Genomic DNA, 26398 nt, shown 5'->3' on the forward strand with positions numbered 1-26398 from the left:
TGACAAAGCTTTTGGATTGATGGATCATGTTTTAGAACATTGACTCCAACTTTGATATAAAATGAGTTGGTCTTACCTTAATCATGTTCAGAATTGAAACACAATTTGTTAATATGATTATAACACAGTATGATCCTATCTACATTGGCAAGATCAACTGTTATAACATGTTATCAAGTAACAGGCTCCCTGATTTAGCAGTTTTTATTCTACCTTTCTGTGGCATTGTCTATATTAGGAATATCTGCACTGGTATAATTAAATTGATTTAATTACACTAGAGAAAACTATTAATATAGAGGCATTACAGTGGTGTGAAGTGGGGCTTATACCTAAAAAAAAAGCTCTAGTTAGCTTGAAAGCTTCACCCACCTTGTCTCTCACAGATTTATGTGGTAGTTCAGGAAATAAATCTATAAGGCCTTAGATGAGAGGTTCCCACACTGTGATCCATGTACCATGCTGGTCTCTGGAGCATGGGAAGGAGGAGTTGAAATGAACAACAAAAGCGGTCTGTGTCATTAACATTTTAAAGAAGCATCAAAACTCCTATTGCACTCAATAGAGCTAGCAGGCCATAAATACTTTTCCAGTGTTTCTTATCCGTGGGAGCAATTGCTGTTGTTGCCTATAACAGGGATGTTATGTAAGTGTGAAGGGAGCTTGTCTACACAGTCAAGCCTAGGACAGGAGGTGTCAACAAAGCAATCTCTATTGAGAACCCCTGTCTTAGCTGTAACAGTGCAGTAACGGTTGGCAAATGGTGATTTTTTAATGGCAACCACTATGTAAATGCTACAATATCAAACTGGGAGAAGAAATCAAGTCATGTCTAGCAGTGGCTAGTTCTAGAACCAGCGTTAATCACTATTTTCATTAGTATCTTGGAGAATGGAGTGAAAAATATGGGCCCCAATCTTATTCCCACAAAAGTCTATGAAAGTTTGCCTTCAATGAGTGAAGGATCAAGCCTTATATCTGTGAACACTACTGAAGTGAGAGGGATTGCAAAGGAGAGGACTAACATATGATCCCAATAAATTGAAGAAATGGGCTGAAATCAATAAGGTGAGGTTCCGTAAAGATAAATGCAAAGTGCTACACATAGGCATGAATATTATGCAACACCTGAGAATGGGGAAATACTGTCGAGGCAGAGCCTGACTATGGGAAAGAGACTGGGTGTTAGAATGGATGACAAACGACAGGGTGGAGTCGGTACACTGATGCTGGCACAAACAGGCAGCTGGCATAATAGGTCATATTAATTAGGCGTAAACAGGTTCATTATTCTGCTTTACTCACCATCAGAGTGGCCTCCATTACAGAACTGTGTTCACGTTCGGGCCCCACATTTTTTAAAAAGAGAGACAAATTGGAGAGAATTCAGAGGAGAAAAAAGAATTATAAAAGCTTTGGCAAAAATGAGGCCTATGCGTGGGAGTTTCAAAAGTGCCTAAGTGACTTAGGAGCACAAGTCCCACATTGGAAAGATCTAGGAAATCCTGATTTAGGAAAGACTAAGACAGGGCATGCTCAGTGTAAGGGAAATTAAGACAGCAGGGAGGGAAGATAACTGCTTATGCATACAAAAAGGGATATTATAAAAGGGACAAGGACCATGTATTGTCATTAGCTAATGAGGATGGGAGACAATGATATGTTTGAAGACTGTGGGGAAGGAGCCAGATGAAAGGGAGTTGGTGAAGGTGTCGGAGGCAGATGAGGGGAAGATGAGGAGTTGGGGCTGTGTAGCAGGTGGAGGAGTTCTTCCAAATCAGAAGCTGGTGGAATAGAATAGATGAAGGAATGAATGAGAGGAAGGGGGAGATGAAAGCACAGGGCAGCTAGTCAATTTTCAATTTGAAAAAAATTAAGATCCTGGGCAGAAAGAGCTACCATTGGGGGAAGTGGCTTAAAGAGAATCAAAGATGAAGGAGAGGCAATCAGGAATGAAGCCACACCCTCTAAAAGCGCTCCAGGAGTCACAGAAGACAGTCACCAGCCTACCTTCTGAGCAATATAGGGTTCTGTGTAAGAATAGACTTGCACTACAAGAAGTCCCAATGCCTCTTGGACTTTCTCCAGAGTTGCTTAGCAACATGGAGCAAGAGGAGGCTATAAAGTGTGAACCAGGATTGTTGGAACAATAGGACTATAAAATGGACATGTCCACACTAGGAGAAATTATGTGGTTTTACACAGACATAGCTAGTGATTGCTAGCACATTGTAGAATAATAGTGTAGACAGGGCAAGATGTTTGTTTTTATCTTGATGCAGCTGGTTGAGGTGAGCCATAGAACGGAGCCTAGACTTCATCTTGACCAGCTACATAGAGGACAGACTTTACAACATGTTACGTATCTTAGGCCTTGTCTACACTATGAGAGTAGTTCGATTTTACTTAAATCGAATTTTTGGAATCGATATTGCAAAGTCGAACGTGTGTGTCCACACTAAGGACAGTAATTCGACTTTGTGAGTCCACACTAACGGGGAAAGCGTCGACATTGGAAGCGGTGCACTGAGGGCAGCTATCCCACAGTTCCCGGAGTCCCCGCCGCCCATTGGAATTCTGGGTGGAGCCGCAAATGCCTTCTGGGTAAAAAAAAAAGGGGCCAGGGTGCTTTTGGGTAACTGTCGTCATCCGTCCATCACTCCCGCCCTCCCTCCCTCCCTGAAAGCGCCGGCGGGAAATCATTTCGCGCACTTTTCCAGTCATTGACAGCGCAGACGCCACAGCACTGTGAGCATGGAGCCCGCTGCAACCATCGCTGCAGTTGTGGCCGCTCTCAACGCCTCGCAGCTTATCATACAGGTTGCCCTGAGGCAGATGCAGAAAAGTCAGGCGAGGAGGCTACGTCAACGCGGTGATGGCCTGAAGTCTGAGAGTAGCACAGACCTCTCAGAAAGCAGGGGACCCAGCGCCGAGGACATCACGGTGGCAATGGGTCATGTTGATGCTGTGAAACGGCGATTCTGGGCACGGGAAACAAGCACTGAGTGGTGGGACCGCATAGTGCTGCAGGTCTGGGATGAATCACAGTGGCTGCGAAACTTCCGCATGCGGAAGGGAACTTTCCTTGAACTTTGTGAGTTGCTGTCCCCTGCCCTGAAGCGCAATGACACCCGGATGCGAGCAGCCCTGACTGTCCAGAAGCGAGTGGCCATAGCCCTCTGGAAGCTTGCAACGCCAGACAGCTACCGGTCAGTCACGAACCAGTTTGGGGTGGGCAAATCTACCGTGGGGGTTGTTGTGATGCAAGTAGCCAAGGCAATCGTTGATGTACTGCTGCCAAAGGTAGTGACCCTGGGAAACTTGGAGGCGATCATAGATGGCTTCGCAGCGATGGGATTCCCAAACTGCGGTGGGGCCATAGATGGAACTCACATCCCTATCCTGGCACCGGAACACCAGGCCAGCCAGTACATTAACAGAAAGGGCTACTTTTCCATGGTGCTGCAAGCACTGGTGGACCACAGGGGACGTTTTACCAACATCTACGTGGGATGGCCGGGCAAGGTTCATGACGCTCGTGTTTTCAGGAACTCTGGTCTGTTTAGACGGCTGCAGCAAGGTATTTACTTCCCGGACCACAAAATAACTGTTGGGGATGTGGAGATGCCTATAGTCATCCTCGGGGACCCAGCCTACCCGCTAATGCCCTGGCTCATGAAGCCCTATACAGGTGCCCTGGACACTGAAAAAGAACTCTTCAACTACCGGCTGAGCAGGTGCAGAATGGTGGTGGAGTGTGCTTTTGGACGTCTCAAGGGGAGATGGAGAAGCTTGCTGACTCGCTGTGATCTCAGCGAAACCAATATCCCCATTGTTATAGCAGCTTGCTGTGTGCTCCACAATCTCTGTGAGAGCAAGGGGGAGACCTTTATGGCGGGGTGGGAGGTTGAGGAAAATAGCCTGGCTGCTGATTACTCACAGCCAGACAGCCGGGCGATTAGAAGAGACCAGCGGGAAGCGCTGTGCATCCGGGAGGCTTTGAAAGCAAAGTTCCTGAGTGAGCAGGGTAACCTGTGACTTTAAAATTTGTGTACAGAGAAGCCGAACCTGCCCCCGTTTCTTTACCCAGTTCATGTTGACTATCCTATCCAGTTACATACCCCCTTCACCCCACTTCCAACACACGTTTCAAAATAAAAATAGTTCTACTTTGTTAAAGCACACCGTTTTCTTTAATACTGTTTTCGCGGGAATTTTTTAAAACTGGGACGCAGACTGTGGTGCGGAGCGGGTGTAGTGTAGTCGCGCGAATGCAGCTTCTAAACTCAAGGACTGACAGGCTCCGCTGCGGTGGGATGGTTGTTTCAACGGAGCCTGTCACCCCTCCTGATAGGGACTGTGTGTATGGGGGGTCTATGTGACTTTGTGGCAGGGGGAGGACGGTTACAGATCCCCTGCTGTGTGGCTCTGTGATCCTGCCTAAGGACCGCCGCTTAAGATCTCTAACTGCCCTCCCCTGCCACAAAGTCACAGAGCAACCCACCCCCTACCACATAACATGAAAACAACCTCCCAGACTAACCAGGGTAAGTAGTCACTGCATCACTGCACTATGTATGTGCCCTGCTGCTGTGCCTGCCCCCGACTATGTACCCTGCCAAAGGTGACTGTCCTGTCCAATTACCAACCCCCTTTCCCCCCCTCCTCCAAAAGAACATGATGGAAACAGTAGTTAACAGAAACATATTTTTTATTATCAACTACACATGGAACTGGGAAGTGAAACTTGGACGGGGGCTTGTGTCAGGCGGGAAGGAAAGAACTTGTCAAACTTTGGGGAATGAGAGCCTTCTGCTGCTCGAGCTCTCTGCAGGGGTGGAGTGAGAGTTAGCAGGGACTCTGCCGCCTCTCCTTCTGTGCACTTTGGGTGAGGGGAGTATGGGACTTGGTGGCGGGGGAGGGCGGTTAGAGATGGACTGCAGCGGGGCTCTGTCCTCCTGCCTCCGTTCCTGCAGAACATCCACAAGGCGCCGGAGCGTGTCCGTTTGCTCCCTCAGTAGTCCAAGCAGGGTTTGAGTCGCCTGCTGGTCTTCCTGACGCCACCTCTCCTCCCGATCCATGTTGGCTTGGTGCATTCGGGTCAAGTTCTCCCGCCACTGGGTCTGCTGTGCTGCCTGGGCTCTGGAGCAGGCTATAAGCTCTGAGAACATGTCCTCCCGTGTCCTCTTCTTCTTATGCCTAATCCTCCCTAGCCTCTGGGAGTGTGATGACAGGCTAGGTTGTGAGACAGTCGCAGATGGGGCTGTGGGAATGGGAAAAAGGGAGTGAATTCCTCAGAAAGATAAATGTAGTTGTGAACAAAGAACATAGTCTTTCTCTGTGAACAGGACCATGCACAGCACCTATCACATGCGCACTCAGCACAAGGTCAAATTCTCGGCCTTCGCATTCAGTGTCTGGGGTTTTGCAGACCACATTTGAGAACCGTGTCAGGACAACGGAATTGCTCTTGCACGCAGACATGGTAAGCCGTAGATTCGTGGCAGCTTAAAACTTTAATATTAGCAATGGCCTCATTTCACATTGAAATCAATGTCGGTCCCTGCTGCCAGCAATCCGGCAAGCAGGAAGTCTGCTCCTGTGCCACACCCTCGCGGCTGTCCCCGGGAACGATCCCTTTCGGCTGCCCCTCTCCCGCCTCCACCGCGTGGCTGCAAACCAGCGGTTACAGTTCTGTAAAGGAACGGTAAAGCAGTCCCAACACTAACATTCCCCTACCTCATTCAAAGCAGGTCATCATGAGCGACATCACCCTCATGAGGATCTCTGAGAGCGACAGACAGAGAATGCTCCGGGAAAGCCTCCAAAGACCAGGGCCGTATGCCGCCATGCTGTGCCAAGCAATGATTCCGGAGTACTTGCTAGTCTCGTGGCGCGGCAACGTGTCCTACTACGGAGGACCCAATAAGGCCGCTCTCCCCAAGAACCTAATGCAGCGGATTTCAAATTACCTGCAGGAGAGCTTCCTTGAGATGTCCCAGGAGGATTTCTGCTCCATCCCCGGACATATAGACCGCATCTCACTGTAGCTGCAGTAGCAGGGACTAAACAGTAGAGCGGCTTGGGCAGGACAATCATGCAAAACCGGACATTGCTAGATTTTTTTTCAATAGTTGCACTGCCCATGACTGAACCGTAAAGTTAATCAAACTAATCATGAGAAACCCATTTTTTAAATTGTTAATATTCATGTTCTGTTACAAATAAATGTTTAGATGTTTACAACACTTACTGGATGATCCTTCACCAGATTCTGTGTCCGGGGTAACGGCTGGGGAGGGTTGGTAGGGGATCTCTGTAAGGGTGATGAAGAGATCCTGGCTGTCGGGGAAATCAGCGTTGTGAGCGCTGTCGACTGCCTCGTCCTCCTCATCTCCTTCCTCATCTTCCCCGTCCGCTAACATGTCCGAGGATCCGGCCGTGGACACTATCCCATCCTCAGAGTCCACAGTCAGTGGTGGGGTAGTGGTGGCGGCCGCACCGAGGATGGAATGCAGTGCCTCGTAGAAACGGGATGTCTGGGGATGGGATCCGGAGCGTCCGTTTGCCTCTTTGGTCTTCTGGTAGCCTTGCCTCAGCTCCTTGATTTTCACGCGGCACTGCGTTACATCCCGGCTGTATCCTCTCTCTGCCATGTCTTTAGAGATCTTCTCATAGATCTTTGCATTCCGTCTTTTGGATCGCAGCTCGGAAAGCACGGACTCATCGCCCCACACAGCGATGAGATCCAAGACTTCCCGATCAGTCCATGCTGGGGCCCTCTTTCTATTCTGAGATTGCACTGCCATCAGTGCTGGAGAGCTCTGCATCGTTGCCAGTGCTGCTGAGCTCGCCACGATGTCCAGACAGGAAATGAGATTCAAACTGGCCAGACAGGAAAAGGAATTCAAATTCAAATTTTCCCGGGGCTTTTCCTGTGTGGCAATTCAGAACATCCGAGCTCTTACTGCTGTCCAGAGCGTCAACAGAGTGGTGCACTGTGGGATAGCTCCTGGAGCTATTAGCGTCGATTTCCATCCACACCTAGCCTAATTCGACATGGCCATGTCGAATTTAGCGCTACTCCCCTCGTCGGGGAGGAGTACAGAAGTCGAATTAAAGAGACCTCTATGTCGAACTAAATACCTTCGCGGTGTGGACGGGTGCAGGGTTAATTCGATGTAACGGCGCTAACTTCGACATAAACGCCTAGTGTAGACCAGGCCTTATTGTAACAACATGCATTTATTTACAGTGTAGATATGGCTTAAGGGAGTGGAGAAGAAAAGGAGTTCAAGTGGAGAAGAGAAAGAGGGTCGAGCTGTAATCAGAGGCCATGGGCTCAGCAGAGAAGAGGGAGAGTAGTGAGAAAGGTAGGCGGTGGAGAGAATCAGGATGGTCAGAGATGTTGTGTCTTGGAGTTCACAAAAGTAGGAGATGAGATGGGGTGGGAGGAAGGTGGAAGGGGAGAGTAGATAACACAGAGGGAGATAAGGAATGGCCAAAGAGTGGAAATTCAGTGCGGGAAGGGTCATCCAGAGAGCATTTTGGGGTGTGAACTAAAGGTCAGAAGCCCAAGCATGGACTTGGATGTGGAGCTGTTTCAGAGCTGCAGGTTGAATGGGTAAGTTAAGGAGAAAAATTGGCCGGCAGCAGAGTTGGAGGGATCTTTAACGTGGGAGCTGAAATCCCAAAGAATGAGTGGAGCACATGAAGGAAAGGAAGAAAGAGGAGCCAGGAGCTGAAATCAGAAGAGGAGCCTGGAGAATAGTAGCTAACAGCTAGACAGTGGGAAAGGGGAGAGAAAAGCTGGGTGGGGTGTGCTTTGAAGGAGGCAAAAGAGTGGCTGCAGAGAAGCGTTGGAAGCAGGAGGGACAGGAAAGCACCAGGCTGGTGCTGCTGCAATGTGAGAGAGGAGGGGAGACCACTAGTGGAGGGCAGCCACCAAAGCAGAGGGGAGAGCTAGGTTTCGATATGGGGGGAGTGAACTGTAAGACAGCTTGCTGAAGATGGAGTGGGAGTTCTAGAGTGCACAGGAGAAGAGAAGGAAGCTGATGTGACCGGTTACTGTGGGCCATGGTAGAAAATGGAGAGAGCTATGGGAAGAGGCAGGATTGGAACTAGGCAAGTCTGAGACAGAGGTAGAGATGTGCTGAGTACTTGGAGGATGGGATGGGGAGAGAGCTGTTGCGGCAAAGCAGAGCACCACAAAGAGAGCAGAGAATATTGGTGGAATAGAGAGAGATAAGGGAAGGGAGCAGCATGATAGAGGAGAGGCACCAAGATAGGAATGTTAGAAACATAGTGGGGCAGTGATTAGCAACAAATTTGGAGGGGAACAGTGAATTAAAGTGACAGTCAGTCGAGTCAGTCCAGGGAGGCAGCAATCCGTCAGTTAAATCAGGTAACAATGTCTCAGTTAAATCAAAGTGGGGAACAATTAACCAATTACAGTAGCTTGGAGCCTCCATGGGTACATTTGAAGACTGGCTTGCTGCCACAGAGTAAAGAAATGAATACTACAGCTGGCTGCTTCATTCAAAATATCACAAAGACAACCTTGTATTAGTGATGACAGCTCCAGCTGCTCCTCATTTCCTCATGGAAAGGAGAAGGGTGTTCCAGACTGGCAGTACGTCTGAAGAAATCATTTATAATAAACCCTCCTCCCTCACTAGTTTCAGAAGGGGCCATCAGCCTTCCAAACTAGTAAACAGCATCATAAGGTCAACAGCCTATCTGAGGGTGGAGTTGCAGCTGGGAAGTCCTACCCTTCAGAGTAGGCTGACAATTGGTATCCAGAGGCATCAGTCATAGTAAGTGGCCTAAGAGACTGAGAGGCTCAGACAGCATGGTGACAGGCATGGTATAAGAAGGACAGATAAATTGTGCAGTCCCCAGATTTGAGTATTTAAAATCAATGTGGAAGCAAGACTAGAGACACCAGTGAAAGAAGCTAGCAGAAAATCAATCAACCAAGAGAAAGTAAGAAATTAGTTTCTTGCACTTCCCACACATGGGCAGATTCTGCCACCCTTAATCCCATTGAGTAGGAAATTTCACAGTGAGTAGTCCCATCTGAAGTCAGTGGAAGTATTTGACAAGTAAGGTACTTCTTAACATGCGTAAGGGTGGCAGAATTTGGTTCAAAGGTTCAGTGATTAATGACATGAAGAGATATGAGGTATCTTGAATGAAAAACAATAGAAGATAGCAGAAGCCAGGAACATCAGGATAGAAAGGTGTAAAACACAGCAAAATCAAAATAGACAACCAAGTAGGGTACACTACAGAAATCAGTAATACAGATAAGAAAGAAATAGTCATAACAGTTAGGTAGACAAGGCAAAAGAAGTAGGAATTATCTTTACCAATGTATATAAGATCCTTAAAGAAAGCAGTGTAAATTTGGACTATTTTAAGCAATATACGTTCATTTTCTGGTATGTAAGTTTAAATTAGAACCAACTTCAATTCTACAGCCACAGCATTAAGGAGAGAACACCACAGCACCACGTAATGTAGAAGGACAATCTACTTTTATAAAAAGAACAGGAGTACTTGTGGCACCTTAGAGACTAACAAATTTATTTGCGCATAACCTTTCGTGGGCTACAGCCCACTCCATCAGATGTAGCCCACGAAAGCTTATGCTCAAATAAATTTGTTAGTCTCTAAGGTGCCACAAATATTCCTGTTCTTTTTGCGGATACAGACTAACGCGGCTGCTACTCTGAAACCTACTTTTATGTTTACCTGGCCAGTGTTCAACATGTGGGGAGCATGGTTTACTGTTTATGGGGAGAGGGTTAATTGTCAGGTTGTGGGAGAAAAGAAATAAACACCTGGAGCAGACCGAGTTGGTAGTGAGATGGTCATTCCAAGAACTAGCAACATCAGATTATAGTAGTTATCATGAAGACAAATCACTGAAAAACCTGTAAATCTTACTAATTAAACAGCAAGTTACTTAGATGCCAACTAAAATTGTTTTTTAATTGCCTGGTGTCTGTAAGTATCAGGAGTAACCCGGTGACTGTAGATAAAAAGCAACTTAGGTCTGCAGGTTTCTGACTACCTCTTCTCAAATCTGCAGAGAGATACAGTATTGCAATCCTAACCCTGTCCACATCTTAGAACGGTTTACACATTCTCATCACCTGTTACTAAGAGCTACCTGTTACAGTAGGTGAATCTCAGTAATTAACGAACAAGTGATTTTTAATTGTGCATTACACACAAGGAATGTTTATAATACTACAACTCTTACTAGGTGACTATATTGAGAAGGAGGTGAATGTTTAGGTGTCACTCTTGTGTAAAAAATGTCTTTGGCTATGTTGGTCATGACCATAGTTCAGAATGAAATTTCTCATTATTCCAGAGGGCCCAGCTGAGATTATTCTTGAGGGTGCCTGTCCTCTCAACATAGTCCTCCCTTCAACAAATTCCCTTTCCCTCATGTCTACTAATCCTCTTTCCTCTACTTTGTGCTTAAAAGTTGTATCACTTTAAATATACCAGTAGAGTTAATGCAGTACAACCCCCTAATGTGGATAGAGTCATAGCAGTATAAAGGAAGGAGAATAATAAATACAATATAAATTCAATTTTATTTTTTTTTATAATTTTGACAGATAATACTCTTTATTAAGCTTTTTTTCAATTTTTATCTATTTTAAATTTTCACAGTTTTGGGAAATTATGGTAGAAGGTTAGGGGGGTGTTATAGACTAATTTTTTTTATTGTGGTAGATATTGAAATTCAAAAAGTTAAAGCTTTATAACCATTAAAATGTCAATTGTGAATATCACATGTCAGAAAATACAACGTAAATATCCTGAAATCAAACTCAACTAAGTTCTCAAGAAGAATTTTTCTTACTTCGCCTATATGTAAACTTCAGTTATTATTGATGGAAATATTTTTTCACAAGTTTGTGTGTATACAGTGAAGTTGACACTGACTGACTTCTACTGATAAAAATCTAATCCATCCAAGACTAAGTATAAATCACCTTTGTAGCAGTATAACTATGTCCACACTATGGGTTGCACCAATATAACTTTTGGTAAATAAAATATTAATTAGACCCCATTCAACATATCAAAGCTGTGTGTAGAGCAGGCCTTATTCTCTCCTCCACATGGCTGAGTGGTCACGCTCCCCATCTTTCTTCTCCAAATAATCTCTTACTCCTATACACAGACTGGTTAGTAAGAAGGAGAAGATTGAGGCCTTGTCTCTATGGGAAAGGAGCATCAGTTTAACCTAATGTATGAATTTAAACTGGTTTAATTAAACACGTGCAACTCTTCCATGCAGACAAGTCCTAGAGACCTATTTTTCCCAGCATGAACCAAAGGAGAATATCTTATACCTCTTTATAGCCATATTTACATTAGGACAAAAGGTATATTTTAACATGTGTTAACTAACATGTTAAAATCCTAGTGTAGACAGGGCAAGGTGTAATTTTAACATGTTAGCTGGTCAAAATAAACTTTAAGCTTCTTCTGAATTTACCTACAATTGCCCTGTCTGCACTAGGACTGTAACATGTTAGCTAACAGGTGTCAAAAATATACCTTTTTTCCTAGTGTAGACATAGTGTTTGTGTAAACTGTGGAATTCTACAATTTGACCACAGTCGTAGGTGGAGCACTGAGGGAACAATCCCATGTCTAAGATAAGAGTGACTGGAATCTGCTCTATTTTATTCAAATTAGGTGCAATCCTAATCCTCCAGGCATATTGCCTGGGAGGCTACTTCAGCTGAGAAAAATTGGGCACTCCTCATATTAATATAGATGCTTGAATAAGAATGTCTGAGCTGCATTGGGTAATAAACAGGTGACTTTTAATAATGCATTACGTAGGAGATCTTTATGATACTGCATGTTGTCATTGAAGTAATTATACTGAAAAGGAAGTGACTCTTTGGGTGTAATTTTGGGCCTAATACTTTGATGTGATTTGCTGAGTGTGTGTGAAGAGCCCAGTGAGCATTGTATGCCAGACCCTTCCAGCTAGTCCATCAGATTATACTTATGCAGAAACGACCTTCTGTTGCTAATTAAAATTAAACAGTTATATAGAAAAATAACTCACCAATGTAACAGACAATATTAATAGTGTTGTACTCAACAGTTAGTTTATAGCATTAACTCCACATGAAAGCCTTGCGTGCCCCTAATAAAATGTGTCAGAGGAAAGTGTAGTTTTAGCCATGTCAAAAGATATCCCCTCACCCACCTTGTCTCTCAGAGAAAAGTATGCATTTGAGACCTATCTCCAGAGCAATTCTATGTTAACTTTCTACTTGCTAGAGTTAGATTTTCTGACTGGACTACACAGCCCTCCTTTGGTCTAGTTCTTAACTGTCATGCACTCTGCATATTACAGAGACAAGATGGGTGAGGTAATAGCTTTTATTGGATCAACTTCTGTAGGTGCTTCTGTTGGTGAGAGAGACAAGCTGTCTAGCTTACACAGAGCTCGTCCTCAGGTCTGGGCAATATGCAGCCTGAATAATCATTTATATAACTGCAAAATAGGTGTAAGCGCTACCAAATTAGAATGGTAGCATTTTACACCCACTAGGCAGTTTGTAGACACTGTAAATTATGACAAAAAGTGCTAGGCAGTGGAGAATTACAGCCCTGCACCTACCCTATGCATAGTGCTTCCCAGATGCACCTCCAACACTTGGTCACTTTTTGAGCCTAGAATATGACTAAAGGCTTTGTCTTCACTGCCAAAAAAGATGTTTTTACTGTGAGATAATTAAAGCTAAGTAGCTGTAAAATTCTAGTGAAGACAAGGCACTGTCATGTTTACTACAAGGTAGATAGGTGAGATCAGCTCTATATCCCCACCCGTGTTTGACTTCATCTAGCCTACCTTGCAGTGAAAACAACAATATGTTGTCTCAACAAGGAACAGCTATCACTTTTTTGCGGTGAAGATTTAGGGTATGTTTACACTATGGGATTAATCCGAATTTACAGAATTCGAATTTTGGAAACAGATTGTATAAAGTCGAATGTATGCGGCCACACTAAGCACATTAATTCGGCAGTGTGCGTCCATGTACCGGGGCTAGCGTCGATTTCTGGAGCGTTGCACTGTGGGTAGTTATCCCATAGCTATCCCATAGTTCCCACAGTCTCTCCCGCCCATTGGAATTCTGGGTTGAGATCCCAGTGCCTGATGAGGCAAAAAACATTGTCGCAGGTGGTTCTGGGTACAGCCTCACCCCTCCCTCCATGAAAGCAACAGCAGACAACCGTTTCACGCCTTTTTTCCTGAGTGAACACAGCAGACACCATACCACGGCAAGCATGGAGCCCGCTCAGCTCAAGACAGCAGTCATGAACATTGTAAACACCTCGTGCATTATCGTGCAGTTTATGCTGAACCAGGACCAGAAAAACGAGGCAAGGAGGAGGCGGCGACAGCAGCGCGGTGACGACAGTGATGAGGACATGGACATGGACACAGAATTCTCTCAAACCGCGGGTCCCGGCGCTTTGGAGATCATGTTGTTGATGGGGCAGGTTCTATCTGTGGAATGCCAATTTTGGGCCCGGGAAACAAGCACAGACTGGTGGGACTGCATAGTGTTGCAGGTGTGGGACGATTCCCAGTGGCTGCGAAACTTTCACATGCGTAAGGGCACTTTCATGGAACTTTGTGACTTGCTTTCCCCTGCCCTGAAGTGCCAGAATACCAAGATGAGAGCAGCCCTCACGGTTGAGAAGCGAGTGGCGATAGCCCTGTGGAAACTTGCAACGCCAGACAGCTACCGGTCAATCAGGAATCAATTTGGAGTGGGCAAATCTATAGTGGGGGCTGCTGTCATGCAAGTAGCCAAAGCAATCATTGAGCTGCTGCTACGAAAGGTAGTGACTCTGGGAAATGTGCAGGCCATAGTGGATGGCTTTGCTGCAATGGGATTCCCTAACTGTGGTGGGGCGATAGATGGAACCCATATACCTATCTTGGCACCGGAGCACCAGGGTACCCAGTACATAAACTGCAAGGGTTACTTTTCAATGGTGCTGCAAGCACTGGTGGATCACAGGGAATGTTTCACCAACATCAACATGGGCTGGCTGGGAAGGCATCATGACGCTCGCGTCTTCAGGAACACTACTCTGTTTAAACGGCTGCAGCAAGGGACTTACTTCCCAGACTAGAAAATAACCGTTGGGGATGTTGAAATGCCTATAGTTATCCTTGGGGACCCAGCCTACCCCTTAATGCCATGGCTCATGAAGCCATACACAGCCTGGACAGGAGTCAGGAGCTGTTCAACTACAGGCTGAGCAAGTGCAGAATGGTGGTGGAATGTGCATTTGGCCGTTTAAAAGGTCGCTGGCGCACTTTACTGACTCGCTCAGACCTCAGCCAAACCAATATCCCCATTGTTATTGCTGCTTGCTGTGTGCTCCACAATCTCTGTGAGAGTAAGGGGGAGACGTTTATGGCAGGGTGGGAGGCTGAGGCAAATCACCTGGCTGCTGATTACGCGCAGCCAGACACCAGGGCGATTAGAAGAGCACACCAGGAAGCGCGGCGCATCAGAGAAGCTTTGAAAACCAGTTTCATGACTGGCCAGGCTACCGTGTGAAAGTTCTGTTTGTTTCTCCTTGATGAAAACCCGCCCCCTTTATTGACTCATTCTCTGTAGGCAACCCACCTTCCCCCTTTGATCACAGCTTGCTTTCAAAGGAAATAAAGTCACTATCATTTAAAAATCATGTATTCTTTATTAATTGATTATAAAAAGAGGGAGAGAACTGACAAGGTAGCCCGGGTGGGGTTTGGGAGAAGGATTGGAGGGAAGGAAAAGGCCACTAAAAAAAGGTTAAAATAATGACAGCCTTTTGCTTGGGCTGTCCACTGGGGTGGAATGGGAGGGTGCACGGAGCTTTCCCCCCCGCGTTCTTACACGTCTGGGTGAGGAGGCTATGGAACATGGTGAGGGGGAAGGGGGGTTATACAGGGGCTGTAGCACCAGTCTGTGATCCTGCTGCAGTTCCTGAAGCTTCACCAGACACCGGAGCATGTCTGTTTGCTCACGCAGCAGCCCCAGCATTGTATCCTGCCTCCTCTGATCCTCCTGCCGCCACCTCTCATCTCGAGCGTCTCTCCTCTCCTCACGTTGGTCCCTCATGTCCTCACGTTGGTCCCTCCTGTCCTCACATTCACTGGCATCTTTCCTATACTTTGAAACCATGTCCTTCCACTCATTCAGATGAGCTCTTTCATTGTGGGTGGATTCCATGATTTCCGCAAACATCTCGTCTCGCATCCTCTTTTTCCGACGCCTTATCTGAGATAGCCTTTTGGATGGAGGAGGGAGGCTTGAAAAATTTGCAACTGCTGGAGGGAGGGAAAAAAGGGGAGAATTTTTTTAAAAGATACATTTTACAGAACAATGCTTATACTCTTTCATGGTGAACAACACTATTCACATTACGTAGCACATGTGATTTCTGTGCAAGGTCGCATTTTGCCTCTTAATATTGAGTGCCTGTGGCTTTGCTGCTAGAGATCACAGACGCAGGTCCGGGCAACAGAATTCGGCTTGCATGCGGCCATGGTAAGCCATTGTCTTTCGGCTTCTGCGTCCTCCTTTCCCACATACCAAGCAAAGCCTGTTGAGTGCTGCGGTTTTCCTGTCAACCTTCAGCAGCAGAAAACAAACTAACCCAGCCACCACCATCCAATTCTCTGGGATGATTGCTTTATCCCTCCCCCTACCACGTGGCTGGTATCAGGGAAGATCCCTGCTAGCCACACGTGAAAAGCTTAGCGCCAATGCCCCCCGCCCATGCTTGGCTTACTACAAGGAAGGATTTCTTTTCAGTCACAGGCAAACAGCCCAGTAGGAAGGGCCACCTCTGTCCCCTTAATTAAATTCCCGTATTTCAACCAGGTTACCATGAGAGATATCATTCTCCTGAGGATTACACAGCGAGATAAAGAACGGATGTTGCTTGAATGCCAGCAAACACCAGGACCATACGCTGCCAGGCTTTGTCATGCAATGATACCAGATTACTTGCTACTAGCATGGCGTGATCAAGTGTCCTACCATGGAGGATGGAATAAGGCTGCACTGCCCAGAAACCTTCTGCAAAGGCTTTTGGAGTACCTCCAGGAGAGCTTCATGGAGATATCCCTGGAGGATTTCCGCTCCATCCCCAGACACTTTAACAGACTTTTCCAGTAGCTGTACTGGCCGCGAATGCATCCCAAGTCCTCAGGGCAAATTAATCATTAAAAAACGCTTGCTTTAAACCATGTTTTATATTTTAAAAGGTAAACTCACCTGAGGTTCCTTCCATGGTGTCATGGTCTTGGGTACTGGCTTGGGAGGGTACTTCAGTTAGGCTGAGAAAAAGATCCTGGCTGTTGGGGAGAACGGAGTGCTGTGTGCTCTCCGCAAGCTTGTCCTCCTCCTCCTCCTCCTCTTCCTCTTCCCCGTCCACAGAATCCTCAGGTGTGGCTGATGAGATTACCCCCACCTCGGAATCCATGGTCAGAGGTGGAGTAGTGGTGGCGGCCCCCCCAGAATTGCATGCAGCTCAGCGTAGAAGCAGCATGTCTGCGGCCCTGACCCGGAGCGACCATTTGCCTCCTTTGTTTTCTGATAGGCTTGTCTGAGCTCCTTGACTTTCACGCGGCACTGCTCTGAGTCCCTATTGTGGCCTCTCTCCATCATGCCCTTGGAGATTTTTTCAAAAGTTTTGGCATTTCGTCTTTTTGAACGAAGTTCTGCTAGCACTGAATCCTCTCCCCATATAGCGATCAGATCCAGTACCTCCCGTACGGTCCATGCTGGTGCTCTTTTTCGATTATCGGCCTGCATGGTTACCTGTGCTGATGAGCTCTCTGTGGTCACCTGTGCTCTCCTGTGCTGGACAAACAGGAAATGAAATTCAAATGTTCGCAGGGCTTTTCCTGTCTACCTGGCCAGTGCATCCAAGTTCAGATTGTGACCACTCTGGACAGCAATGTGCACTGTGGGATAGCTCCCGGAGGCCAATACCATCGAATTGCGGCCACACTAACCCTAATTCGAAATGACAATATCGATTTCGGCGCTACTCCGCTCGTCGGGGAGGAGTACAGAAATCAATTTTAAGAGCCCTTTATTTCAGAATAAATGGCTTCGTTGTATGGACGGGTGCAGGGTTAATTCGATTTAACGCTGCTAAATTTGAATTAAACTCATACTGTAGACCAGGCCTTAGCCCTGGTCTATACTACAGAGTTAGGTCGACGTAGGCTTCTTACATTGACCTAACTCCGTAAGCATCTACACTAAAATGTAGCTCCCACCAATGTAACTCACTCATTACACCGACTTACATAACTCCACCTCCGTGAGAGGCATAGCGCTTAAGTTGATGTAGTTAGGTCGATGCAGTGTCAGTGTAGACACTGCATTGCTTATATCTAGGGTGACCTGATGTCCTGACTTTATAGAGACAGTCCCAGTATTTGGGGCTTTGTCTTATATAGGGACCTATTACCCATCAACCCCTGTCCCAATTTTTCACATTTGCTATCTGGTCACCCTATTTACATTAACTGTTGCTGCCTTTTAGAAACCATCCCACAATGCCCCACACAGGCAGTTAAATCAGTGCAGGTGCACCTGGTGAGGATGTGCACGACCAACACAAGGAACAAAATGTGAACATGTAAAACTTATTCAATTACTACCATGACTGTATGTCAACGTAACTTAGGAAGACTTAATTTTGAAGTATAGACTTGCCCATAGCTAGCGGCCTACCAACTTCACAGTCCATTTTGGTAAATTTCACAGTCGTAGGATTTTAAAAATCTTAAATTTCACAGTTTCAGATATTTACATTTGAAATTTCACTGTTTGTAACCGTGGGACTCCTGACCCATAAGGGGGAAATGGGGTAGTTGCAAAGCTATTGTATGTGTGTGGGGGGGTCATAGTATATCGCCACCCATACTTCTGCACTGCTGCTGGCGGTGGCGCTGCCTTCAGAGCTGGGCTCCCAGCAAGCAGCCACGGAGCTTCCTGCAGCAGGGGGTGGAGGGAGGTTCCTGGAGGTGGGTCTGACCCGGCCTCGGGAGTGGCCCACGCAGGGGAAGAGGAAGTCCTGTCCCTCCCCAGCCCAGATGAGACTAGCAGCTGGAGCCAGGGACTAGCAGCAGCTGCCGCTCTCTGGCTGTCCAGCTCTGAAAGTAGTGCAGAAGTAAGGGTGGCAATACTGCAACCCCCCTACAATAGCCAGATTTCATGGGGGAGACCAGATTTACCATACCGACCAAATTTCACAGTCCCGTGACACATCTTTCATGGTTGTGAATTTGGTAGGGCCTTACCCATAGCCTAAACAGCCCTGCTTTCTCAAGATCCTCCAATTCAGCTAAAACTAAAAGTGTCCATTGTTCACAGTATTGTTGACCTTTGAATGAAAAGGGCTGATGGAGGGGGTGGAATTAGTGAACTAGTGTAAATTGCTATGATCTGTTAATGAGACTAGGGTGTGATTTGCACAATGACCCATACTGCAAGTAAAGAAAGCTCCAGATTTCATTTTAAACCTTTATTACATTAGGAAATGGGTTCATCTCTTCCAAAGCAAGGACATGTTGCTACAGCATCAGAAGTTCATGGCTGTTAGGAAAATACATCCTTTTGTGACATATGCTTGAATTGTATGGGACTGATCCTGCAGGCACTCCACGCACATAGAATTCTCAATGAGTTTAGGAGAAGGATCAGGCCCCAGGTATTTATTTCTTGTCTAGTTCAGTTTTGCTATTACAAAACTGTGGGCATGATCCTGACCTCACTGGAGTGAATGGCAAAATCTCCATTGACGTCAACTGATAACAATTTAGAATTATCCTAGTATGTGATTAAATTGCTCATTCTAGGCATTCCCACCTTTTTTTCCTTGATGGATTGATATTGGCTATCTTCTATTAGCTGCTGTAGAACATTTATCTGGGATTATTTGTTATTCTTGTAAATGAAGGGCAGAGGAATTTAGCTAGATGGTGTTATCATCTGGGCCCTTATGCTGGTATTCCTGGCAAGTACGAACACATCCTTCATCTAAAGCCGGGGGGAACTGTGCTAGCCACAGCACAGATCCAATTGTGCATTTTGTTTGGAAGGGGAAAGGGTTTGAAACCACTGCATGAAGCGTATGTGTCTGACAGAGAACTAAAAGTGCAAGGTACAAAGTACAAAGACAGGGAATTTTGTTTCCGATAGATATGAAAAATAAAGTGTTTCATCAGCAATTTGATGGGAACTGAAAACTGGGTTAGCCATAGTCTTGCTCTGATGTTTCTGCATGGGATGAAACATTTAATTTCTCAATTTATTTCTATAACATCTCAGTTTCTTTCACAGTAAACCTCAAAATCCCAATACATTTCCCATCCAAAACAGACTAAAACCTCGCAAACCAAGGACTGAGCCTTCTCCCTTTGCCAGTGGCAAAATCCCTATTGGCTTCACTGGGAGAAAGACCTGATCCCTTTTGCTGAGAAAATTGCCAATTTCAATATTTAGATTTGGAGGAAGAGGAATTCAATCCTTGTAATTTAAGATAAAAGAAAAATAAATTTCAGTAGCAAATCCACTTTGGGAGGTTTGCTAGTCCAAACCAGAATTCCGTAGCCCATGCCAGATTTTCCTGTTATACCAAGGCACCCCCAATGAAGAAAGTAGAGGAGAAATTTTGATTGGTGTTCCATCCTGAGAGGAGAGTTTAGCACTCAGTTAAAACTCCCATTGACTCTAGTAAGGACTTGAGGACTGGGCCATCTACCTGCACTTCCTACCTTCTGTATTTTGAGTTTTGAGCATCCCCAGTTCAACCTTCCTGTCCTTGAATAGTCTGGAGAAGGTTGTCTTAATCTAGGCTGCAATGCTAGACACTGTCCTGGCAGGAAGGGAGCCCAGTGAGGTGCAGCAGTCATTGCTTAACCTATGGTGAAAGGAGCAAATGGCTAATCTGCTCTTTTCCTGATGCAGGGAGTTTGAACTTGGAGAAGCAACTCGCAAAAGGGCTGCAGCATTTTCAAGGTTTTCCTCTCTGTGGGGAGTGGTGATATCAAACCTGCCAAATGGGGAGTGATAGAATTAACTTGAAAAATAACCCGACTCCTAGCCAGGGAGGGGAAGTTCCCCTAACTTTAGCCCCCCATCCTGCTCCTCCCCCCGTCGGTCAGCCCCCATTACACTGAAACCAATGGGCCAGGGGCCCCGGGCTGCTTGTTGAGTAAGGCTGTGTCTTCACTGCAAATCCGCTGGGGATCGGGACTGTCCTCTCCGCCCGCCCCCGGCCCCGGGCTGAGGCGCTCAGGGGAGGAGGCGGGCATGGGGCGGGTTAAAAGCAGCTGCCGGCCGGGGAGCGGGCAGGACCCTGAAGGCTCCGCAGGACTCAGGCACCGACACCCGCAGGCAGAGCAAGGACCGCGCGCAGCGGAGCTTGCGCCGGCGACTCCTGCCCCGGGCCTCCCGCCCGCCCATGGTGCCCGGCGCCCAGCGCGCAACAGAGGCTCTCATCTGCGCTCGTGGCTGAGACAGGTGAGCGCGGCGCCGCTCTCCCTGCAGGGCGGCCGGGGCCGGGGAAGCCCGCTGCGGCGCTGCCTGAGCGCCCGCTTCCAGCGCCGGGGGAGACGAGGCGCCCATCCGCGCTGCAGCCGGCCCGGGGAGCCGGGCTCCGGGGCCAGCCCCGCGCGGGGAGCCCGTCTCTCGTAGCTCTGAGGGGCAGCGGCCGCCAGGGGCGAGGCGGGGGGCGCTGGCTCTGTGTGTGCCGGGGCAAGCTCTGATTCCCTCGCACCCTTACTGGCCTTTCCCAGGGACCGCGGGGGGCACAGGAGCGAGCTACCCCTCTGGGGCCAGGAGTTAGGGCCCGATCCTGCCCCCCCATAGAAAGTAGGCAAGACTGTGGGGGTGGGTGAGGGTTGGCAGGATCGGGTCATTGAGGCCGGTGCTAACCCGGTGATCTGTGGAAAGGCGTTGCGTTATAAAACTGGCTCGTTCGGTGGCTCCTAGAACCTGTTCTTTGATTCATAGCTACGTGGATCCTGAATCTGAATCCTCCGGGCAAGGCTCCTCGTCCCTGCCTCTCCCGGGGTGCACTTTGCATGGCCTCTCTGTTAAGTCCCATAAGTTTCCCCTCTTTAAGTCCTGTTGTGTGAAGGGGTTCTGTCTGTCAGTCCATTATGTGTGTTCCTTCAGCTGCCCGGTGACCTTCTGCCATGACTGTCGCTCTGGGTTCATCTTTTACACGTGGCTCGGGTATTTCCGTCTTCTTTTCTGGATAACCTTAGAGATAAGGGGTTGTTGGACTATCAGGAATCTCAAGCATTCTTCTAGTGATGGTCCCTATTGTATTCCATAGGGTTTACGTGTGCACCCCATGCACCCAGAGTTGGAGAATTTTTTTATAAATTCATTCTATTTGTTACTTACATGATATTGAGCAGCTTTTAACTAGTTTAAAAGGCTTCAGCCTCTGTCAACAAGACTGTCTTACTTGCCCATGAATGTATACAGGGTTTTCCTTACACTGGACAAGATTTGTAATGCGCTCAGCATCCAAAGGGCAGGGTAAATAGGGTGAAGTGTCTGGCTGAGTTTTGTAAAAAGACTGGTTTTTAATTTACTTGCATGACAGGTTTGGTAAATTGACTGTTTGAAAGGCTGCCATGCTGTAGTATCTATTTTTGTATGCTCCTCTTGCTCTTAACTTTCTTTCCCTCCCTGCTAACTTTAACCCAGGGAAAATGAAATACTCCAGTGCTGTGCTTGAAGGGACACATTGTCTGTAGATTAAATGTTACATTAATTCCTGAGAGAAAGGATAGACTTATGGTTAGGACTTGGAAATGGGAACTAGGGCACTTGGATTCTTTTCCTGGTTCTGCACAGGAAGTCTGAGGTAAACTTTGGAAAGTCACTCAATCTCATCTATAAAATGGATAGAATAATACTTAAATCTACTTCAAAGGTGCATTGTGAGGCTAAATTCATTGTTGCTTAAATCACCTTGATATTCTTGTACTAAAGGTTCTCCCGAAGTGCAAAAAGTGTGTGTATACAACATATGCATTCTTTACCTGTTTCACTAATAAGTGGGCTGGAGGCCCAGACTTGACTTTCTGTGGAGCATGAAAGCTTATCACTGTCACAAACAGAAGTTCCACCAGTATGTGAGATTACCTCCCCACCTTGTCTCTCTCATATCCTGGGACTGACGTAGCAACAACACTGCAAACATTAAATATGAAAACATTTAAAATATCTTACTTTTTCATTCCTTCACTCAGCCTGGAAAATGTAAATAGATTAGTAAATTTCACTTTTGCTTCCATTCTGGTTGTTTCTGGTTCTCCTGCACCAATCCAATGTTGCTGGTTTTGGGATGAAGATATTTAAGGGAAAGTTTAAATCCAAAAATCTGCTTTAATTTAACTTTTCATGAGACTTATTTTAAACACTAGTATTACTATTAGCTGTCCACTTAACAGTGGACAATGTCTCTAAGTTCACAAGACCATGACTTCAGAGAATTAAAGCAACAAGCAATATAAAGGCAACAGCTATTAAAGGTAATTTGTGGCATGCCTTATGTGTTTTGGCTTCGTTTTTTTTAAAGAGATTCTCATGAAGGTAAACGGGCTTGCATCAAAGGACCGGTTTTATCCACACCATTACCCCAGCTCAGAGTAGACCACCCCTATAATTTACTGAGGAAATAGGAAATGAAAGGTGTGAATCAGGATAAATGTTTCCTGATCATTGTGGCTGGCTTTGCTGACATGAGCAGGAGTCTTGCCTGAGTAAGGGCTGCAGTACCTGGCTCTAGACCATATGCAGTTGAGATAGATGGTGACTGAAAGCTTCCCCAGGGCACTTTGGATAGAGCTGCCTTGTCCTAGTCAAGGTCTTTGGGCAATCAAGTCACAATGTCCGGGTCTTTGGACTGCGAACTCTAGTTCTGTCCTATTTCTTTTTCCATCAATAGAGCAGTGTATCCATTTTTCTCATGTAGCACAAATCTTCTGAGTGAAGAAGGATGTTCAAGGGATTGGGCTAGACGCAGGTGTCGGCAACCTCTGGCACACGGCTCGCCAAGGGAAGCACCCTGGTGGGCCGGGCCAGTTTGTTTACCTGCCACGTCCGCAGGTTCGGCTGATCGCGGCTCCCACTGGCTGTGGTTCGCTGCTCCAGGCCAATGGAGGCTGCGGGAAGCAGCACAGGCTGAGGGATGTGCTGGCCGTGGCATCCCGCTGCCCCCATTGGCCTGGAGCAGCGAACCGCGGCCAGTGGGAGCCGTGATTGGCCGAACCTGCGGACGCGGCAGGTAAACAAACTGGCCCAGCCCACCAGGGTGCTTCCCTTGGCGAGCCGCATGGTTGCCGATCCCTGGGCTAGAGAATCTTTCATTTTGAGGGTGTTGGTTCCAATCCACCCCTTGTTGATAGTGATCACAGATTGTTACCCTCTGATGCAAGATATAATTCTGTTGAGTTCAGAGTCCACTTATAGCCAAAGTGAATTTGTCTTGGGGAACTCAGAACTCTTGCAAGATGAGTTTTGCAAGAAAAAACATGGTTAACAGTGGCTGAATTCAGGCAAGAATTCTTCTGACTCGTGTCCTACTTTGCATAATGAGAATGTATCTCATATGGAAAAGTATTATGAATGGCACCTCTCACCAAGCAATAGTAGGTTAATTCACAGTTATGGGGAGAGTGAAACAGTGGCAGGTATTTCTAAAAACTATTCAAAGTTCACTTTAAATCTATATATTTTTAGACATATCAACAGAACCTTGCCAAATCCATCCTTTGTGGTGCTGAGTCACTGTGGGAGCTGAAGACACTTCATCTTGCAGGACTGAGCCCTTATTCAGTAAATAATTAATTGACAAATGTATATTTGCTTGCTACCTGCTTTGCAGTGTTACATTTTAATCCAGCAAGTAAAGATCTAATTATTTCTGAGTCTTCTGCTTCTGGGTTAATTAGTACAGTGGCTCTCAACCTTTTCAGGTTACTGTACCCCTTTCAGGAGTCTGATTTATCCTGTGTACCCCCAAATTACACCTCACTTAAAAGCTACTTGCTTACAAAATCAGACATAAAAATGCAAAAGTGTCACAGCACACAATTACTGAAGGATTGCTCACTTTCTCATTTTTACCATATAATATTGAATTTACATTTCAGTGTATAGTAGTATATAGAGCAATATAAACAAGTCATTGTATGACAATTTAGTTTGTACTGACTTCGCTAGTGCTTTCTGTGTACCCAGTAGTAAAACTAAGCAAATATCTAGCTCAGTTGATGTACCTCCTGGAAGACTTCTGTGTAGCCCCAGGGATACACATTCCCCTGGTTGAGAACCACTGAATTAGTACACACCAAGCACCTGTTTTCCTAAGGCTAGAAGTGCTTGAGATTGAAGAAGAATAAGGAAAATATATCGTTTCAGCTAATGCTCAAGCCTGCACATATCACACACTGGCTGTGGAAGGTACTCAGGGCAGACAGTAGACTTTGCCTACCACTGATTTAAGTCAGACATATGATCCTTACCTGTCATTGTAAATTTGCTGTAAATTTACCTTTCAGTTGCTAACTGCCTTCACTTGAAGACAGAACTGTTACTGTACTTGTAGAAGAGCACTTAAGAGCTGCTAGAGAGAACTGCCCTGGCTTCTAAGAGGGTGGGACTATTGCTTTGATCTTTATCAACCACTTTGTAATTCTTTAATAAAAGTTGATCATCTTTTTGCTTTGGGTGTTCCTGTTGGGCACTCTTTGATTCTTCAGTACACAGCAGCAGAATTACAAATTGGTGCAAGTTTCTTTGCATTGTGAAAGGAAAGGCTTTTTAGCTGCCAAAACCTGAGTTCAGAGTTAAGTTTTCTTCCACAACAAAACTGTGAGAACAGTGTCGTCAACTGCTGAAGGAAAGACACTGAATTCTGTTATAGCTGTGTCTACATTAGGGCTTTTACCAGTAATTATTTTGGCAAAAATTGCACCCCTACCTGAGTTATGGTGGTAAAACTTGGAAGTGCACACCAGCCTTTAGTGTACCATAGAACTACTGGTTTGAATGGGGGTTGCAACTAAGATCAGGCTCATTCTGTCAATGATTTGGGATCGTAAGCAGTTTAACGATTCTAAAGCTTTTCTGATGGAAAAAATTAGCATGCGAATTGCCACACCAAGACAGAGAATTGTCTCCCAACACTGGCCAATGCCAAATGCTTCTGTTGAAGATCTGATAATGCACTTAAGAGTGTGATGGCTGGTTTAACTGCAGATGCTACCCTTAGTCATATTTAATATCTAAAAGCATGCTGATGAAGGCAACAAAGGGGCAGTTCAAGGCACACCCAACATCAGAGGAAGTCTGAGCCTGACTAGCCAGTGGAGGCACCATAGACATCCATGTCCATATGCAAGCCTGGGGAAATGAGTAAATCAGGATAATATTTGTAGGTGTGGGGAGAAGGGCATGATCTTATTCTGAATTTGTACAGCACCTAGGGCAATAGGACACCATTACTGACTGGTTCTTCGGTGCTACTGTAATACAAACAAATAATATTACATATGCTGCTTTTTAAATTTTACTAGTAAGCTATTTGCCTGGGTAATATCCTGTGGCAGTGAGTTCCACACGTTAGCTTTACATGAACAGAATAAACTTTTTGTTTGATCTTTTCCACCATTTTATTAATACAAACCCAGCATGCTTACATACACTGCAATCTCTAACACCTGGTTTGTTGAAGCTATATTGTTAACTTCTGATTAAAGATCACCTGCTGTACCCAGCTTTTAATTGAGGCCTTGTCCACACTGCCACTCTACAGCGCTGAAATTTTCTCGCTCAGGGGTGTGAAAAGACACCTCCCCCCCTCCCCCGAGCGCTGCAAGTTTCAGTGCTGTAAAGTGCCAGTGCACCAGTGCTGGGAGCTACTCCCCTCGTGGGGGTGGGTTTTTTACAGCGCTCTCTCCCAGCCCTGATGCCGTGACTACACAGCCACATTAAAGCGCTACCGCAGCAGCGTTTTAACGTTGCTAGTGAAGACCTACCCTGAGAGTATGGGCACGTCTTCACTAGCAACATTCAAGTGCTGCTGCCTGAGCGAGAAAATTGCAGTGTTGTAAAGTGCCAGTGTAGACAAGCAGAAAGGCATCTGCTAAGGAGGGAGTCACTGTAATCTAATCACTAAATCTTGATGATTCCAGCACTCAGAGCTAGTATCATAGGGGTTAGCAGGGCAAGCACATAGTGCCCTCTCACTTTGCAATTGCAGCTCTCAACTCTAGTATCCCGATGCT

At 46.2% G+C, this 26398-nt stretch overlaps 1 protein-coding gene across 3 annotated transcripts in view; it reads left to right on the forward strand.

Annotated features, from left to right (window-relative positions):
* LOC117871126 (gap junction beta-6 protein) overlaps positions 1-26398 on the forward strand; it is an 80254-nt gene that overhangs the window by 42778 nt on the left and 11078 nt on the right. Inside the window, exon 1 of one of the 3 annotated variants that reach the window (XM_034758783.1) lies at positions 20338-20609. The exons of the other annotated variants lie outside the window; for them this stretch is intronic. The gene's annotated coding sequence lies outside the window, so the exon portion shown is untranslated. Of the gene's footprint in view, positions 1-20337; positions 20610-26398 lie in introns of those variants that run through there. 3 annotated transcript variants of the gene reach the window in all.

This window comes from Trachemys scripta, chromosome 1 (genome assembly GCF_013100865.1).
Source record: "Trachemys scripta elegans isolate TJP31775 chromosome 1, CAS_Tse_1.0, whole genome shotgun sequence".
Lineage (NCBI taxonomy): Eukaryota > Metazoa > Chordata > Testudines > Emydidae > Trachemys > Trachemys scripta.